Source organism: Rosa rugosa, chromosome 1 (genome assembly GCF_958449725.1).
Source record: "Rosa rugosa chromosome 1, drRosRugo1.1, whole genome shotgun sequence".
NCBI lineage: Eukaryota > Viridiplantae > Streptophyta > Magnoliopsida > Rosales > Rosaceae > Rosa > Rosa rugosa.
The window spans coordinates 30666996-30686463 of record NC_084820.1 but is presented as its reverse complement, the minus strand read 5'-3'; the positions used below and the strand labels follow the sequence as shown (position 1 = coordinate 30686463).

The window sequence follows — 19468 nt, the reverse complement described above, 5'->3', positions numbered from 1 at the left end:
TTTAATTTCTTTTTCTCCTTTTTTTTTCTTTTTCCTTTTTAATTTATTTTTTTTCTTTTTTTCTTTTTTCTTTTTCCGTTTTAATTTCTTTTTTGCTTTTTTATTTTTTATTTTTCCTTTTTAATTTTTTTTTTCCTTTTTAATGACCATCGTATCCTGCTGCATCGGTAGCGCCACATCGGCGAACCAATCCAGATCGACCCGAAACCCCAATTCTTGTTCTCCATGCCGGCGGCCCTTTTTTTTTTTGCCTTTTTGTTTTTTTGTTTTTCTTTTTTCTTTTTTCCTTTTTAATTTCTTTTTTCCTTTTTTTTTTTTTTTTTAATGACCATCGTATCCTGCTGCATCAGTAGCGCCACGTCGGCGAACCAATCCAGATCGACCCGAAACCCCAATTATTATTCTCCACGCCGGCGGCCATTTTCCTTTTCCATCACTATTCTTCTTCTTCACTTCTGGTTTTGGTCAACTTGACCATCAAAAACCATCATTTCAACCAGACCCAAAATCCAATTCACCATTTTGAGCAAGACCCAAAAACCTCAGGGTCTGAAAAAATGGTAGTTTTCAGTGAAAAGTTTCCAGATTGAGGCTTGATGTGGAGAGAGAAAGTGAGATTTGAGTGGGAGAGAGAGAAGTAGGCTGTGAAAACAAAAGGGGAGTGGTTTAGCGGCGAATTTCCGAGCTGATTGGGATCTGCTTGTGTTTGGGAGATGGCGTTGGCGATGATAGAGGCGAGGGTGGATCCCAACAGAGGGAGATGGCTTCAGAGAAGGTGAAGAAGTGATCGATCAGCTCCTAGCCTCTTGCTTTTGCTCGATGTCCATCTCTGCATCGCCAAGCTAGGTCTTTGTTGGGTTTGGTTTCAATTTGGGGAGAGAAACAGATGGGTTGTGGAGTTTGATCGGAATGTGATTGGTGGGTTGAGGAAGGAGAAAGTAGGCAAAATGAAAAGAAAAAAAAAGGAAAAAAAGAAATTAAAAAGGAACAAGAAAAAAAGAAGAAAAAGCAAAAAAGAAATTAAAAAGGAAAAAAAAATTAAAAAGGAACAAGAAAAAAAGAAGAAAAAGCAAAAAGGATATTAAAAAGAAAAAATAAAAAAAGGAAAAAAAGAAATTAAAAATAAAAAAGAAAAAAGAAAAAAAAAGGAGAAAAAGAAATTAAAAAGAAAAAATAAAAATAAAAGGAGAAAAAGAAATTAAAAAGGAAAAAGAAATAACAAAGGGGTATATTGGACATTTCACATAAGACCAACTCCTAATTTGACGCGGGAGGGACCAATCAGACGGAAATTTTGACGTTAGGGACTTTTCAGATTAATTGAGAATGTCAGGGACTGAAACGAAAAAATGGTCATAGTACAGGGACTAAACATAATTTAATCCGTAACTAAAAGTAGCAAAATAGTTTAGGATTGATTCTAGACCTAACCCTAAAAACTCTCTCTCTCTCTCGCGTTCCATCCCTGTCCGGCGGCGAGCCCTAGCGCCGTCGTCGGACGGGCTTTAGTTGCTGCAATGGGGAAGGGGGAGATCACAGTAGTTCTCAGGCTTGGTTTCACCATTCGATGGTTTCAGCGGCGGACTAGTTCGGTGTTGGGGGATCGGAGGTCTGACGGTGACATGCTTGTGGTGCCATGTTGTCGTACCGTTCGGAGGTTGGTTGGTGGTGGCATGGCTTGGAGGTACAGCTTTCTGCCAATCGGATCAATCCGTTCTGGGTTGGAACCCTTGGATCCGGCCTGGGATTGGGTTCGTCTGCTTGGGGCGGTGATTATTCATGGTTCGTCTGGAAAGGCAGTGGGTTCAAGTCGGCGGTCCTGCGAATGCGGTGTGGTGCGGTGGTCTGGCGACGGAGGTTGGGGCGGGGATGCGAGGCATGGCAAGCTTCTTGGGGTCGTCCTCTCTCTTGGGTCAAAGCTCGGGTTTGGTCCATCTTTTTGGGCCAGGACTGGGCTCTCTAGTTTTTTGTTCCAGTTTTAATTTAGGGTTTGTTTTTTGGTTTGTTTGTTAGTTTAGGGTTTGGTTTTATTTTATTGTTGGTAATATGTCGCTACTAAAGGTGTGGCAGAGACAATTTTCTTTTCGCAGTCTTGGGGGTCGTTCCTGTTCTGGAGTTGGGTCAGCAGCGGTGGCGAAAAGTCTGGCATAGACAATCATCCTTGGCCTTCTAGTGGGTCCTTCCTGTCTGGGATTGGGTTGGAGGAGTTGGCGTTTTGGAGCAGTGGTGGATGGATGGTGTTGACAATAGGGAGGTGATGGTGTTGGTGTTTTAGTCCTAGGTTTGAATGTCCGACAATCCTTTTGGTCGAGTTTAGGTCACAACGAGTGTTGGCTTGGTCGATCAAAAGCTGGTCAGGAGGACTCTGGTTGGTGAGTTAGTGTCGACACAAGTGAGTTGTCTAGTTTTAGAGTTCTTACTGGCTGGACGAGATGTGAGATGTCAAGGATTTACTGCTCCTGCGCTTGTTGTCTTTGTCATACAGTTGCAGTGCAAGTTTAGAGTCAGTATATAGGTTTCCAGTGGGAAGTCTAGTGGTCATTTCTGAGTCAGAGATGTCGTCAAAAACTCGTTGTAAGTAGTTCATTATTAATGAAGTTCTTATTTGATCAAAAAAAAAAAAACTAAAAGTAATTCGGTGAACCTAGGATAGAAGGCTAGGTTCTTTTAATTTTTTTTGAAAAAGGAAAAATCATAATTGTCAATTGTCAATTGATAATCAAACATTAATTGGTTTTATTGTTTGCACTATCTTTATTATTTTCAATTCAATTAGTAATTTGTGTTACCAAAAAAATTAGAAAGGCTAAGGGATAAACAAGTTACCAATTTGTTAAATATTTTGAACCATTGGATATAGTAATATATCCAATGGTCCAAAATATTTAATAAAATGAGGGTATGGCAAACACTTAAGGTACCAAAGAATTTTCCACATTTTTCAAGTTAATTATTAGTTTCTTTTAGCTTGTAAATTGAGCCACCTAAATGACGGTGTTCATAGAATGGGTGACCGACAGCCACTGATAAGTCTGTCCTAACCGAAGGCCTACAGTTTATGTTTCTACTACTCTTCATGTGTTTAAATATATTGAATTATTGACAGCTCTAGTCAACTTCCGAGCTTCTGTGAGTAGATAATGGAATTGAAAAGCGCCTCAGAACCCATGCATGTGAGATATAGCAAGCACTTGGTTGACAACGTCATCCATCTATTCGTACATCCTAGCTACACCCAGTTTCTTTATCGTAATGTGATGAGTGTTGACATCATGTTTGAACCGTACGTGACTGTTGCGATGCCCAATTGAACAACTCTAAAGACACAAGAGGATCGTCTTGCTTAGTTATAACATCACCAAAGTTCTTCGGGTGTAAATCTAGGCAACAACTGGGATACAGACCTTTGAAATTGGGCTTGATTAAGAGTTGGTTTTCTACTGGATTCTAATCCATTACTCTCTCCTTCTAAGAGATCGTGATGGGGATGAGTAAAACTTATGCAATGAAAAGTTGAAAACCGCTCATAAATACCTCCAAATCCATTGGAAGCAACTTTGGTACCGTGTCAAAGTGGGCTTGAGTCAACTAGTGTATTGGCCTCGAGAGTAATATTAATGGGATTCAAACTATATGAACGAGCATCCATGCTCTTCAGGTTGGACTAATATAGTTGAAATACTAGCTATTGTATTGGTCGCTGCTTCTGATATTTTGCAGCCTCTTGTTCTACTATTTGCTCCACTCAAATAGCTAGATATTTTGTATTCAAAGTAATTTTTAATGTAGTAAATATATGGAGGAAGGTTATTGCTGATGTAAAAAGCAAGACAGATCAGAAAATCTCAAGCACGTAAGTTTGCTGAGTTTCTAGTTCATCTGTCCATACTTCAGTTTACTACTGTAAATTAATCAAATCATCCAAGTTGTGTTTTGATATTTTTTGTACAAATACAAAGTAGAAGCTGCTGACTCAAATTTTTTTTCTCAAATTGTAACATCTCTCAGGATGAAAATATGATACACTGCTTTGCTTCCTTAGCTTAAAGTTCGAACTTTAACTCAATGTTAATTGTGTCCAATGTTTTAAAAGGATAAGGCGTAGCCGAAGCGTTTTAGGGAGAGCCTCAGTAAGGCGTTCGCCTTGAGGCGTGAGGCGTGAGGCGTAAGCCTTATGTATGAACGATTAAATTGCATTGCATAGAACTCGGCAGTCGGCACCAATATTTCCATATCAAAACATTCATATGATTTAATATCAAACATTCAATGGTTCAATTACCATTCAATTGAAACTATGTAGAACATTCAATGATCCAATTAACATTCTACCATTCAATTACCAAACCAACATCTAGCAGAACATTAGCTCTTTGATTCTGTTACTCTTAGAGCAATTAATTAGCTGTAAACTATTATAGTATCATCAGAAGTTCAGAACATCAAAACGTAATAGTGAAGGTTAATTTCAAATGACTAACATCAACAAAAACTTAACAAATTGAAACTGAGTGACTGCTATGGGGGAAGTAACATGTATTCACATAAACTGAGTGACTGTTTATGTGAATACATGTTACTTCCCCCATATTCCACCACAAGTAACCTAGGCAGGCTTTAAAAGGCTAGACCTTGGTCAAGCTGCCATCAAACTTGTTCACTTGGTAGTTGGTATTGAAAAAGGAATTTCAATATATTGAGCGGAGAATGCCTCTAATGAAGTGAACTGATTATAAAGCATGATATCCCAGTTTTATTAAAACCAAGTGATATCGAACAGGTTACTGAAGGGTGTTCTCTCAAGTGTATTTGAATCCAAACCAGTACTCTAGATAATGAAAGGCACCCTCCCCATCAAAAGCATGAAATATATATAGTTTTGATAAACAAACAGGGAAACACATTTCAAGGCAGAGTGAATATGCCAAATTCAACGAAAATAGAACAAATCAATGTCGTTTTGGTGTTAAAAAAAAAATAAAAAAATAAAAAAGGAAGTTTATGGGCGTTCGCTTTCGACGCCTTGCGACACGCCTTGATCAACGCCTTTGGCGTTTGGTCGCCTCGGCAGCAAAACACACTCAATTTTCTCAACACCTCACGCCTTTTACGCCACAAAGCTAGCCTCAGGCGCGCCTTTTAAATCATTGGTTGTGTCCATGGTTGAAAACAATGTTACAGCAGCTCACCAAGTTTGAATGTTACTGAAAACAAATAAAAAAATGTTACAGCAACTCACTAAGTTTAATGTTACTGAAAACAATAATAAAGCAGCTCACCAAGTTTGAAGAAAACTGTCAACTTGATGCTTATCAGGGTTATTATATATTGCAGTAGGTTTTGCTGGACCATGCATTGTTGAATTGTATATTTCCAAGAAGGAGCTTAAGTCTTCAAGTTTGTTTGTCATGGCTTTTGAAAGCACTGGCAGAACTATCATACAACTTTTAACATTACCTGGTCTACGTACGCCTAGTTCTGTGTGGCCTATGTGCTTTTCTACTTTTAGTAGCAGAGCTATTTATGTGAAACAGAAAATAATGAACATTGTTCTTCTGGGAAACATATTGGGGTAGGGATGCAACTGGGTAGTGGTACTTTGTTTTTCTCATTCATCTTCAGTTTGCTTCCGTCACAGTATGGCGCTGAAGTACTAAATAACATAACTCCTTCACATCCATTATTCGAGGGACAAACTCTAGTCTCTCCTGGCCTAATATTCGAACTGGGTTTCTTCAGTCCTCATAGATCTGGTAACAAGTATGTGGGGATATGGCACAAGAATATATTTCCACGTAAAGTGGTATGGGTGGCTAATAGAGATAAGCCTCTTGCTCTTATAGACACCCTCGCTAGTTTGAGAATTAGCAGTAATGGGAGTCTGGAGCTTGTAGATGGGAAACAGAATTCTGTGTGGTCAACCAATGATACTATACGGGTTTCATCATCTAATACTAGTTCAGTTGCTGCAGTTCTTTCAGACGATGGAAACTTTGTTGTCAAAGATGTTATCGGAGCTGGTGAATCAATATGGCAGAGCTTTCATCATCTTGGTGACACTCTGCTACCAAACATGATGTTGGGATACGATATTAAAAATGGAAAAAGTTTTTTCTTGACTGCCTGGAAAAGTGAGAGTGATCCATCTAGTGGGATATATACAGATGGATGCGGACGGCGAACTGATATGCCAGCACAACGGATCGTTTGGATTAATCGATCAATTCCCTTCTGGAGAAGTGGGCCTTGGGATAAATCAAGGTTCATCGGCATGCCAGATATGGATGGTGATCGATATCTTAGTGGATTTAAACTAGATGAAAATGCGGAGCAGGGAACAAAGTATTACTATTATAACTTACCTGAGAAAACTCTCGGATATATAGAACTCTCTTCACAGGGAAAGGTGAAGCTTATGTATTCAGAAAATGGTGGGAACTGGTCACTCATCTGCGAGGCACCAAAGAATCGATGTGACATCTATGGAACATGTGGGCCTTATGGGATTTGCAGCATTTCTGAATCTCCAATCTGCAAGTGTTTGAAAGGGTTTGTACCAAAGTCACACCAGGCCGGAATGGAGCAAAGGAGACTGGACCAGTGGGTGTGTAAGGAAAACCGAATTGTTCTGTGACAGACAAACAAATAAGAAGTCAGTACCATTGCAAGGAAAAAAAGATGATAATGACGATGGGTTTTGGAAGATCATACGGGCGAAAGTACCAGATTATCATCAGTATATTCCATCTTTGGATCTTGAAGACAAGTTCAATGACTGCAAGATACAGTGCCTAAATAATTGTTCATGCCTGGCTTATGCACTTGTTGATCATATTGGGTGTCTAGTCTGGTTCGAAGACCTTATTGATATACAGAGATTTTCCAAGGTGGGAGTTGATATTTATATTCGCCTAGCACGCAGAGAACTAGGTAATTGATAACAACGCTTGCAAAGCTGTAGTTAGCAATATCTTATCTTTTTCTGATGTTTTCTTTTCCATGTTGTAAATTAAATTGCAGGTGAAGGAAAGCCAATTAAGTTGATTGCCTGCCTTACAACTATTGGTTTAATTATTATCTTGGTTGCCATAGTGTTCGGTTTACACAGGTTGCGAGCTAACCGAAAGGGTAAGAGAATGAGAAGGAGGAGATCAATTATTCTGATGCATTAGCACATTTATCAGTATCTATGCGAAGTACTAGACTACTAATCAAATCATAATAACTTACCTGCAGAACTGTATAAGAGCATGTATAATATACTGGTTGATATCCATAACCAGGGCGTATCTATGTATAGCCCAACCCAAAATTTGTTCAATATTTCGTAGTTATAATGTGCCAGGACCCCACATAGTAGTTTTTGGTTCAGTTGGCAAGGTCACTTGCTTGTTTCCCAATATACGTCTTTGCCTTCTTTGCTGTTTTGTCAATTTCTTCTTTTGTTCCTTTTTTTTTTACCTCTTCCCCTTTTTTTCTCCCATTTTCTCTTTTTTCTTTTTTCTTTTGTTACAATATGTTTTATTAGTATTTCTTAGAATTGCCTATTTTTCCCCCTGTTTCCCAATTTCTACTCTCTTCTTTTCTTTAGTTACATCAATTTCTATTAATATTCCTTTACAATTTAGTCTCAAAATTCTTAAAAGCATTATTGATTTCTTAGAATTGCCTATTTTTCCCCATGTTTCCCAATTTCTACTCTCTTCTTTTCTTTAGTTACATCAATTTCTATTAATATTCCTTTACAATTTAGTCTCAAAATTCTTAAAAGCATTATTGATAGGAAAAAAAAAAAAAAATCTTCAGCCCACCCCAAATATACATCCTAGATTCGCCCCTGTCCATAACTTTTGTTGTTTTATTCTGGCTTGGTGTTTGACGTTTATACTTGCAAATTAACAAAGCTTGCCTTTGAATGAACAGAATGGATTCCAACTTCTAGGGACACTCTTCGAGAATATATTGGAAAGCACGATCCATCAGAGCTATTGATCTATGATTTTGATACCATATTAACTGCTACAAACAATTTCAGCATTACAAACAAACTCGGGCAAGGAGGCTTTGGTCCTGTTTATAAGGTATTATTTGTTTACTTGCGGGTAATACAACATTGTAAGAGGTAAAAGAATACAAACATGAACACCATGATTAACTTGAGGACCTTGTATAGGGTATGCTACAAGATGGGAAGGAAATAGCTGTAAAAAGACTATCTAGTAGCTCAGGACAAGGCATTGAAGAGTTCAAGAATGAGATGTTGTTGATCTCCAATCTTCAACATAAAAATCTTGTTAGGATCATGGGTTGCTGCATTAAAGAGGATGAGAAGTTACTGATTTACGAGTTCATGCCAAACAAAAGCTTGGATACTTTTCTATTCGGTTAGTTTTATTAGTGTTTTATGTTCAATTGCAATGCAAAACTCATCCAGTGCAAAACTCATCTTTACCTATCTTCTTATTTCAATAAAGTATCTTTGCTGTTTGTAATCAAATGAATGTTTTAAATTATAGAAAGTATCATCTCGCTCTCTATATTTACGAGCGAGATAGCTAAAAGTTATAATAGAGAGCCATTTAGGAGTCTGGTGCAGCTGCTAAAATATATAAAAAAAAAAACTAAACATGCTCTCCAAAATAGCTAAAGAGTCAAAATAGAGAGTTTGCTAAAGATGCTCTTATACTCCAATAGAGATGTCAAATTGAAATATTATTTTATTATTTTTCTTTTTCAGAATATGTTATATAAAATAAAATAAAACCAACTTTCTCTTTCTTCTCTATCTCTTTCCTTCTGTATCTCTTCTCTTCAAGAAGCCATGGAAAGAGAGCAGCGATAGGAGTTGTGTAGGACTGTAGGGTTGTAGAGGCTTAACAAAGAGGGTGAGGCAAATCGAGAAAGAGAGTCGAAGACGATTTTCAGTGAGCAATGATGGATTTTTCATCGTTGTCAAGCGGATCTTCTTCTACCCTATTCAACCCTGACATTTTCAAGAATCAATTCGCTCAGGCTTATGCCGAAGAGTTCCTTGAGACCCTGGTATTGTTGGTCTTGGTCTTGATTTCGTTGTGGGTGCTGCCCCTCAATCCAAAATTGCTGTTGCAAAATCATTCATCCGATTGGTAAATTGAGCAGGTGATGATGGAGATGCTGAGGACCCAGATGTGGAGAATGAGGTCGACGAAAGAAGATAGTAGAAGATAACTTTTTTGATTAATCATGGATTTTGATGTTCTTGATTAATCAGGAATTTTGGGGATTTTGATGTTGTGTGAGAACTAAGAAGGAAATGGGAAAAGGAAGAGGGAGAAGAGAGAGAGATAATAATATCTAACAAAAAAAAAAAAGATAGATGAGGTTTGGGCTGTCAAATTTGACGGAAAGCCTCAAATTGTCAATGGCATATGGGTTGGAGAGGAATTTGGACAGTCAAAAGTAGACATTGGGCTTCGACATGGAAAAAGACCACTCCGTTGGAGATGGTAATGTGTCTGTACGATATACTCTCTGCTGTGTGTTCACTTCATATCTCTATGATGCATTCACTACTATTTTTCATACAACTGTGTCTACATTTCATAGCAATTAAAGAAGGCTAGAAATCTGGTTTTAACCAAGTTTTGAAAGGGTAGCAATCTCATGATATTTCATTGTTTCATGCATGGGAGTCATGATTTATGAAAACCATTACTGATTACACTCTAAGTAGGCGTATTGATTATTTGATCAGATACGAGGAAGAGAGCAGTGCTTGATTGGGCGATACGCTTTAATATTATTCAGGGTGTTGTTAGAGGGCTTCTTTATCTCCATCATGATTCGTATGTGAAGGTGATACATAGGGATTTGAAGGTCAGCAACATTCTCTTGGATGAGAAAATGAATCCAAAAATTTCAGATTTTGGATTGGCTCGCATAGTTGAAGGAACACAAAATCTTGAAAATACACAGAAAGTGGTTGGAACACGGTAAGAATCACTTCTTCCTAATCTCCAACATTGTTAATTGTTACCTACTAATTAGTTTGCCATGCAGTGGCTATATGTCTCCGGAGTATGCCCTGAAAGGGCTGTTTTCTGAAAAATCTGATGTCTATAGCTTCGGGGTATTGGTCTTGGAGATTATTAGCAGCAAGAAGAATACCGGCTTCTATTTATATGACCAACAGCTAGGCTTTCTAGCCTATGTAAGTTCATACTTTAACTTCTAATGTAAAATGTGAACCCATGAGCAGCTTCTTTCATATAGCTTAAACCATATATATGAACCTTTACAGGCATGGAACTTGTGGAATGAAGACAAGGGATTGGAGTTAGTAGATGAAATGTTGGGTGATTCATATTCCTCATCGGAAGTATTGAAATGCGTGCATATCGGGCTTCTGTGTGTACAAGACAATGTTGTGGATAGGCCAACCATGGCGGATATAGCTTTGATGTTAAGCAGTGAGAAAAATGGTCCACAACCTAAGCTGCCTGTATTCACTATCCAAAACCTAGCTTATCATCCTCGACCACACTCTGAGAATATTAATTTCTCCAAAAATGAAGCTAGCATTACAATGATTGAAGGCCGATAAGTGCTAGCAAATTGTTACATCACAATGCAATGCCTTTTGGTCATTCTCAAGGGTTCTTATACGTATTGAGGGTTCTCTTTTTATGTAGAAAACAACCTACTTTTATTGGGGTAAGTAGTATATGAAGGTCTTTTTATTGACAATTTTGTATTTTTCATATTGACAATTTTGTATGTTATACAATAATTAAGTCCTGACCATGTGATAGTTTTTCCTTAAAATAATTTCAAACTTTGAAATTGGTTCTTTAGATTTATCATGACAAAATTTGATATACATTGTTGAGTCATTTCAGACCACCTTAGCTTTTGAGTTATCACTGCACCACTTGTCCATACCCACAATTCTTAATTTGTTTCTATATTTACTGCCATATGAGATTAAAACTCAGGTAATTATGAGATGTTACTTGTGGATGCCAATCATTATAGAGAAACTGGGTCAATTATCCCATTTCACAACCAAAAATGAAGAAGAAAAAGGAAAGCCGTAAATGGCGGTTGTTGGGTCTTCCCTTGACTCTTGTACTGAATTGTTTCTATTGTAAATTTCTGAGTTGTTTCATTCTTGTACATCAAGTTCTTACGTATTCCAGCTATTTGTCATGATGATGATGATGATAATGGGTGATATGATTCCTTCATGTAGAGATTGATTGGTTTTAGTTGAAGGGTTGGGGGAGAAAAGTCATGGGTGATATTTACTGGGTTTCAATTACTTTTTTATTTTATTTTTTGGACCAGAATTTACCTGTCAGATGATTTCTTTGCATGTAATCTGCGTCTTTCTCAAAATGAAACTATCATACACTGCTTTGCTTCCTTCACAAGTTCAATTCTTTTTCTCAATATTAATTGTGTTCATGGTTGAAAATATTCACTTAAAATTTGAATGTTACTGAAAGTGACCAGATAAGATAGTGAGATGTGGACTATATCAATAGTATTACAGGTTTACTTGCCCAACACGGTCCATGTTTGTGTTGAAAAACTGAAAGTGGCCATAAAAGATTGAGATGTCATTTAGTCACATCAAAGTTTACTGATATATGCTCTTCTAGTTGACAATCAGTCAATCACAGTTAAAAAACCCAGGTTTGATTTGAAAATTAACAGCTTTGAAAATGAAGATGATAATGTAGAGTTTACAGGAGAAATTTTGATAAATGACCCTTTTTGGGTCTTCAAAATGGTTTATAACCTTGTTGTTTAATTTAGTTGAAAAATGACCATTTGAGAAGGTAAAAAGTCATCTAAACCCTTATCAAATTCCTGGAACAAAAACTTGAAAATTTTTAAGAAATCTTTTCTCATTCGGTGAGCAGAAGATTTTGAACTTTTAAACTCTGAAATTTTTCTCCTCTAATTTACATATTATTGACCTACACAAACCAATCTGCTATATTTTTGCTTTGACCCATGGAATACAATTGCTCTGCTTTGCTTTAATTGAAAAAGGAAATATCATTTTCATACTTTGTTTGAATAGCCAAAAAAAAAAAAAAACCCAACAGTAGCAATGTACAAGGTTCCAGAGACTAAATGACTTCTTAATGTCAAGCTTAGTGAAGAAGTAAAATGCAGCATATAGAAAAAATTACAGCGTTGAAACTTAAGTACATAGAATTAAAGTGTTGTAATTTAAAACACAACATTAATAGGAAGATCGCATTCCATCAAACAAGTGGAATTGGATTTTGGCAAGTTGCACGGTTATGACCTCCTCCACCGCATCTTGTACACTTTTTTCTAATTGCATCTTCTCCTACAGATGGAATTCGTACAGTCTTACGTCTTCCAGGTACTACTTGTCTTATTGGTGGTAAGACAATTTTGTTCTGAACGTCTTCAGGCACATCCCACTCACTTTTATTCCCAACTGGCCAAATAGGCTCCGCATACGCTAACATAAGTGCATTGGCTGTGTAAAATTGGGAGCACATGCTATACACTGATATTCCTTTAGTTCTACAAGCAACAGTTGCATGGGCACAAGGAAGTCGATCAAGATCAAACTCTCGACATGTACAAGTCATATTATTTAAGTCCACTGTAAATTATTGACTTTGATCATGTATTTGAAATGCATAGAGATCAATTGGAGACACCTAATGTATAATGAAACCAAAGTTAGCATGTTTCCGAATCGAAAATCAAATAATATAGTATAACAAGTACAAATATTATGACACTAATTTTTAGAATACATACCCGCATATGCAAACCACTATTGTTGTTTTTGCGCACTTTGTCTTCTGCCTATTTGGTTAAGTGTGTATTAAGGGAGCTTGCTGCATCACGTCGTTCAACAAACCATTGTTGAAGCACCTCTCTTAGGTGATCCACTAAAGCAGTAATTGGTAGTTTTCTAGCATCTTTAAGCTTCGAGTTCATAGATTCAACAATGTTGGATGTCATCATGTTGTATCTGTACCCCATAAAATGAGCTCGTGCCCACTTATGACACCCAATGTCTTCAAGATATTTACAGACTTCTCCATCTTTTATTTTTCGAATGTCATCCATCAATGTATTGAACTCGGATACTTGGTACTTCTTTGCTGCTGTGTAATATAACTTGAGGATCTTCATTTTTTTGCCAAACTTTGATTGCAGGTTGTTAGCTATATGAAAGATGCAGGCTCCATGATGTGCTTCAGGAAAAACATTATCCACAGCTTTGGCAATGCTTCCATGTCGATCAGATATAAAAACCAAGTTCTCTACAACTCCAATGGCCCCTCTCAATTTTGTCAAAAACCATGACCATGAGGCATCATTTTCCGAGTCTACCACCCCAAATGCCAAAGGATATATTTGATTCTCTCCATCTTGGCATGCAGCCACAAACATGGTTCCAAAGTACTTTCCTTTCAAAAATGTACCATCTATAGCGATCACGGGCCTCATAGAATCACGAAATCCTCTAATTGAGGCTCCAATTGCCATGAAAAAGTATAGAAAGTGATTATGTTCATCAGTTTCTATGTGTGTTATTGTACCTTGATTTTTGCGCTCTAACATAGCACAATATGTTGGAAGTATAGCAAATGATTCCTCTGGTGATCCCCTTGCAATTTCTAGTGCTGCTTCTCTTGCCCTCCAAGCTTTATTATAGCCCATATTAACTCCAAGTTGGACACGCGCATCATCAATGATATCTCTAGGTCTGTATATACGCGAGGTTCCTCCCTCAAACTTTGACTTGACAAAGATACCAATTAGGGAGCTGCTTGCTTGTCGATGATCACGATGAATAATATCCAACGAACAAGAATGTTCATTATGAAACTTTCTTACTTCAAAATAGGCCAAGTCTTGTAGCTTTATTGCACGGAGTCGCCACTTACAGGTATGATCCACACACCTAACTTCAAACCGATCACTAGCTGATTTGTTCACTTTAAACTCGTAATTCTTTCTTATTGCGAGCATGCCCAAATGTTGTTTCAAGGCTTTCTTACTCGGATATAACTGACCTACCAAAATATCTTCATTGGTGTCCACAAATGCAACATTCTCATAGTCTTCTATGCGCCTTCTCTTGCTAAGATAAGAAGATGATGGAGTAGAGTTAGCATTCGTAGGTTGCTCAGTTTCAATTTCTACATCGTCCATTGGACTCTCATTATCCCAATTGGCATGTGGAAACTCATCTTCCTCTCTATTTTCGTATGAGACATTATCACCATTATCCAACCCAGAGTTTACTACTATTGGCTCATGCGGGGAACTCAATGCAATTGGACTCTGATCTTCAAGCTCAGTAGAGAACATTGTTGAGACAACATCATCATACTGAAAAGATGGGTTAGGTCTACTATTCATGCCTTGATTACTTCCACTTACAGATCTTGATAAGCTGCGTTCCAGAGTAATGTATAATGGAATCTTGTTAGGTTGCACTGAGAGGCTGTCAGACACCCAACTAGCTACATCTTCGTTGTCAACTATCTCCATTGTGTTGCACACCCCTAAGCTGTTCTTATATTGATAATGCAATTTCATTCTACATTGATTTGGACTAATACCAATCCGATGATATAATTCCTTCACAAGCTCTTGGTAGGTAACATTGTTTGAGACTAACATTGATTTCGATTGATCACTTGTATATTGGGAGTTCACCCATTTCCCACCGTAATAAAGAACAACCATGAACCGATTCATTATCTGAAAGAAAGAAAAAAGAAAGAAAGTGACCATGATAGTAGTCTAGCGTTAATACAAATATATATCAATGATGCTTTATGGAATAAACAGAAGCAAGGCATCAGACAGAATAAAATTATAAAAATAACAACAGCAAGGCTATATGAAGTGTAGACTTAAACCATACGAAGTGGAGGCTATTAAACAAGCAGACTATAGGGAGACATAAATCTTCTAGGCTAGATCCTTAAACTGTTGTTCAATACAGAAACACAAGGAAGCGTGAAGGCAACAATTATTAACCAGACAAGTTATCACTAAATATATATTCTGGAACAACAATGCATATATATATTTGTTAAATCAAATATCCCCAACAAGGAGGGAGATCATCAATATCAGTTCAGATAGTTGCACGTCCTATTTGACTCAATCAACAATGTCTGCATAGATTTTTATGCAGAACGACATGCAAGCATGTAACAATGTAAATAGAGGATTGATACAGAAACTTTCATCCAAGTGTGAAAGTTAAAACTAATAGCTGTACTCTAACCATTGTCTCTTCAGTGATTGCATATATTAGAAGATCAAACTACAAGTAAGCATGAGTCCAGAGAAATCAATTCTCATAAAATCAAATTACTAGGAATATAAATCAAATTACGAGGACAAAACTCGTAAGATCATGATCTTCAAAGAGAATATAATGAAAAGTAGTAAACTAGAAAGCATAACTAGACTGGTAATAGGAAACCTAGATAACATGATCAATAAGTAACAAGTCTAGCATCCTCCGATTACAATCAAATATATCTTTATATTGGCAATCCACAATCATGATTAGCTTCTTCCTCTAAGACCGCAACCATCAATTATTAGGACTCTTAAACATAAAGGAATGCAAACGTAGAATATTGGACTCAAGTAGTTATAGCTAAACGTAGTCCCAGACACTACTTACCGTAAGCATCTGAATAACAAGTAACAATGCAGGAATTATGGCGACCCCCATTCTTGCTTTCCAAAGATAAGATTGAACTTCAGTTTGCCACAAACCATATAGGTATGCTGCATTGGGTTTAACCATAAAACTGACTTTATGCAGGTATTCTTACTTTTAATCTTTCAATACACTGAGTAATCTTTTTAATTTTATTGTTTAGCTAATCTTGTTTCAAAACTATCAGCTGTCAGAATGTGCATCAATAAATTTACATAAGTTCAATGGTTGATAGTTCTTTGATTGTGGAGGCATAACTTGCCTGTTCTCCCTTCAGAAAGAAACAAACCAAACTTTGTTACTGTATAAGTGCAGACAACTTAGGGGGACTTGCATAAATTGTTATTAAGATGAAAAACACACGTCTTTTGACAAAATCAGAATAACTACACTAATGCCAAAACTATTATGACAAGAAAAGTACAAAATTTGTATTCTGAAGCTAAAAAGGTGGGATAGCAGTCAGATTATTCTTGTTGAGAGCAAAACAAAAGCATCAGTCTTGTTGACAAAATCAGAAGCTAACACCTGAGGATCAATTAAGGATGTTCTATTCTAGAATACACATAGCGCGTTAGCAACTGAAACAAGAAAGCATACCGAAAATGATTGAGCAGATCCACAGATGGAGAAAAAAGATAAGACAAACAAATAGATCGTTCCAAACTGGGAATGGTGGGATAGGCCCAAGCTTATAAATTGCTTTACAAGGCTTTTATATTCCAATTAAGGAACATACACTCAAAATACGTGGTGTGACTTCAAACAGGGGAGAATACAAAAGTCACCAACAAAACACTCTGGTTCCGTAATGGGAGAGTCCAGAAGGTACAATGTTGAAACATGAGAAAATGTAAGGAGCTATGGTTCATGGGTACTGAGTAATTCACATCCAATACTGATACCTTTTGCATATTTGCTGACACCTAATTTGATAAAATAAAATATAGAAACATGAAGCATAACTCACTCCCTAATTTGCTGACACCTATCTCTAACCCACCCACCATTCCCAAATTTCAACATTTGGGAATGGTGGGTTAAGGCAAATCCCCAAGTCACAGGCAAAAAGCATTACCAAAAAGCAAGCTTAAATATCAAAGTATCTTGTTTTGGTGAATAGAGGTCAACCTCTACTAAGAACTAGGTTAATCCCAAACTGACTACTTATTACTGTTTCAAGGCTTTCTTACAAGGAATACTCAATCCTAGAACTCTTGAAGGACCCTAAATTAAACCCTAAATCTTCAAGAACATAATTAAAATAGCAAGCGTTGGACCTTTATTTGACCACGAAATTATAACCCAATTCTTGAAAAGAAAAACAAAGAGATTATTGATGTACATACCTTGAACACACAACAGTTTTGAACTTTTGATTGTGTTCCAAATCAGTAAGATAGTGTTTAGGTTTTTGACTATAAGAGAAATTGGTTGTCGTGGTAAAATAGAAGCAGGAACGATAGAAAAGGAAGAGGTAGAGGGTAGAGAAGTGAGTGGTTCATTAAGGGTAATAAAGACATTCTATACTATCATATGGTTATCTTTCAACTAAATTATAAAATAAGGTTATAAATCATTTTAAAGACCCAAAAATGGTCGTTTTTCAAAATTTCTCAGTTTGAGCTTCGCTGAAATTCTTCCAAATTTTCATTTTTTTACAGACATACTATTGGGATGACAATCGTCTTTTAGTTTTCTCCATGTTTTTTTCAATTCGTCTTCAGCTTCCTTTGATAGATAGTGGGTAAATTTCTGTATGTTTCTATTCATCTCATACTGAGGTTTAAATAGGATTACATATTGTACACAGAAGGAAAATATTTAACACCTATACTAATAGTCCTATGATTGCAATTCAATCAACTATCATTACAAAATAATCAATCTTATCCTATCATTACAAATCAACCAATGTATAATCGATCAAATATTAATCCTAATTGAAACAGCTCAGCAACACCCCCTTAAGCTGGGGAATAGATGTCTCGAATACCCAACTTGTCCAGTGAGGTGTGGAATATTTTACTAGAGACAACTTTCTTCAGAATGTCAGCCAATTGATCTTGAGTTCTTACATGTGGCATGTCAATGATCTCAGACTCTAACTTCTCCTTGATGAAATGCCTATCCACTTCAACATGTTTGGTTCTGTCATGTTGAACTGGATTGTATGGTATATCAATGGCTGCTTTATTGTCACAATATAAGGCCATGACATATTTTAGTTTGAAGCCCAAATCCTTCATTAAATTTTGGAGTCATAACATCTTACACACACCATGGGCCATCCCACGATATTTAGCCCCTACACTTGATCTAGCTACCACTTTCTACTTCTTATTTCTCTATGTTACGAGATTACCTCCCACAAAAGTGAAGTATCCTGAGGTTGATCTTCTTAGTGATACATCCAATCCAATCTGCATCAGTGTATTCAGCCACCTCCAAATGATTATTTTTAGAAAGGGAAAATTTTAGAAACAGTACATGAAATTAGGCCCACTATGAATTTCTATACATAAAGTTACAAATTCTAAACTTTAGTACACGAACTTATAAATCCGATCAACTTTTTATATATGACGTCAATAACCCTGTCAAGGCGTATGCCATTATCCATATAATGAAGGGTAGAATAGGGTTTTTACCTAGAAAAGATAAACCCAAACCCAAACCCAGAAAACTCTTGCCCAGAAAAGATGAACTCGATCACATCCTCCCAGCAGTCAAACGCTGATCACTATAAACCAAATCACATCGACACAGCAACCCCGATTTACAACCCTTGTTTTCCCTGAATCAGATGCCTAAATTCCCAACATCAATTTCCTTACCAAATATCCCAATTCAAAATGCTCAGATTCTAGATAAAATAATAATAATAATAATAATAATAATAATAATAAAATAACCCCAATTTTTCGAGCCCTAGAATTTCCGATTCGATCGTCAAGTCCTGAGCTTTTCTCGAACGATCAATGATTCCGAATTGGAGCCCGGAATCTTTTGCCCAAAAGATCGGCAAGATTGCAAAAAATCCCGAAATCAGAGCCCTAGCTCAGAAATGCATCGAGAAATCCCCACCGCACCATTCCTTGTACACCCACACCGTTAGAAAGCGAACCTATATCTTCTCAATCGCTGACGCTTTTGTGATCATCGGCATTTTCGATCAATATCTCAATCAATCTGAGACACTTTTTTTCTTGAATAGATTGAGATGCGATTTGAGAGGATTAATGGAACTGGGTCGGTCTCGGATGGTGGACATTTCGTCTTCCATTGCTTCCAAGCTGAGTTTGATTCAATTATGAGTGAAGTAATGGTGTCGGATTTGGATTTGCCCACTTCGCCGCTGCAAGTCGGAATCTGAGCATGGATTCGAGTAGCGGTAAAGGGAAGAGATTGGTTCTGGATTTAACAAAACTCGTTCTTCAATGCAGGTGAGAGAGAGAGAGAGCTAGGTGCCCGGAGTACAAATGTAAACAGACCAAATTATGCTAGGTGGCACATTAACTAACGATGTTAGTCACGGCATGTACAAATAATTGGTCGGGGTTAGAAGTTCGTGTACTAAAGTTTATAATTTGTAATTTTGTGTGTAGAAATGCATGGTCGCCTTAAGTTGATGTACCCTTCTCAAAATTTTCGCTAGATGAAAAGGGCGCGCTTTCATAAAAGAGCTTGTTATCGAGGTTTCTGAGTATGCAACTATTTCTGCAGCAATGT

The 19468-nt window shown here is 37.0% G+C and overlaps 1 long non-coding RNA gene and 1 pseudogene across 1 annotated transcript; one reads left to right on the top strand and one right to left on the bottom strand.

Annotated features, from left to right (window-relative positions):
• Positions 1 to 4866: 4866 nt before the first annotated feature.
• LOC133735169 (uncharacterized) lies at positions 4867 to 6858 on the bottom strand. The gene is made up of 3 exons (XR_009858801.1): positions 6724 to 6858; positions 6363 to 6628; positions 4867 to 5204 (listed from the first exon to the last, which is right to left on the bottom strand). It is a non-coding gene; the product is annotated as an uncharacterized LOC133735169 (long non-coding RNA).
• Positions 5265 to 10676, top strand: LOC133735163 (G-type lectin S-receptor-like serine/threonine-protein kinase At1g61500; annotated as a pseudogene).
• The last annotated feature ends 8792 nt before the right edge of the window (positions 10677 to 19468 follow it).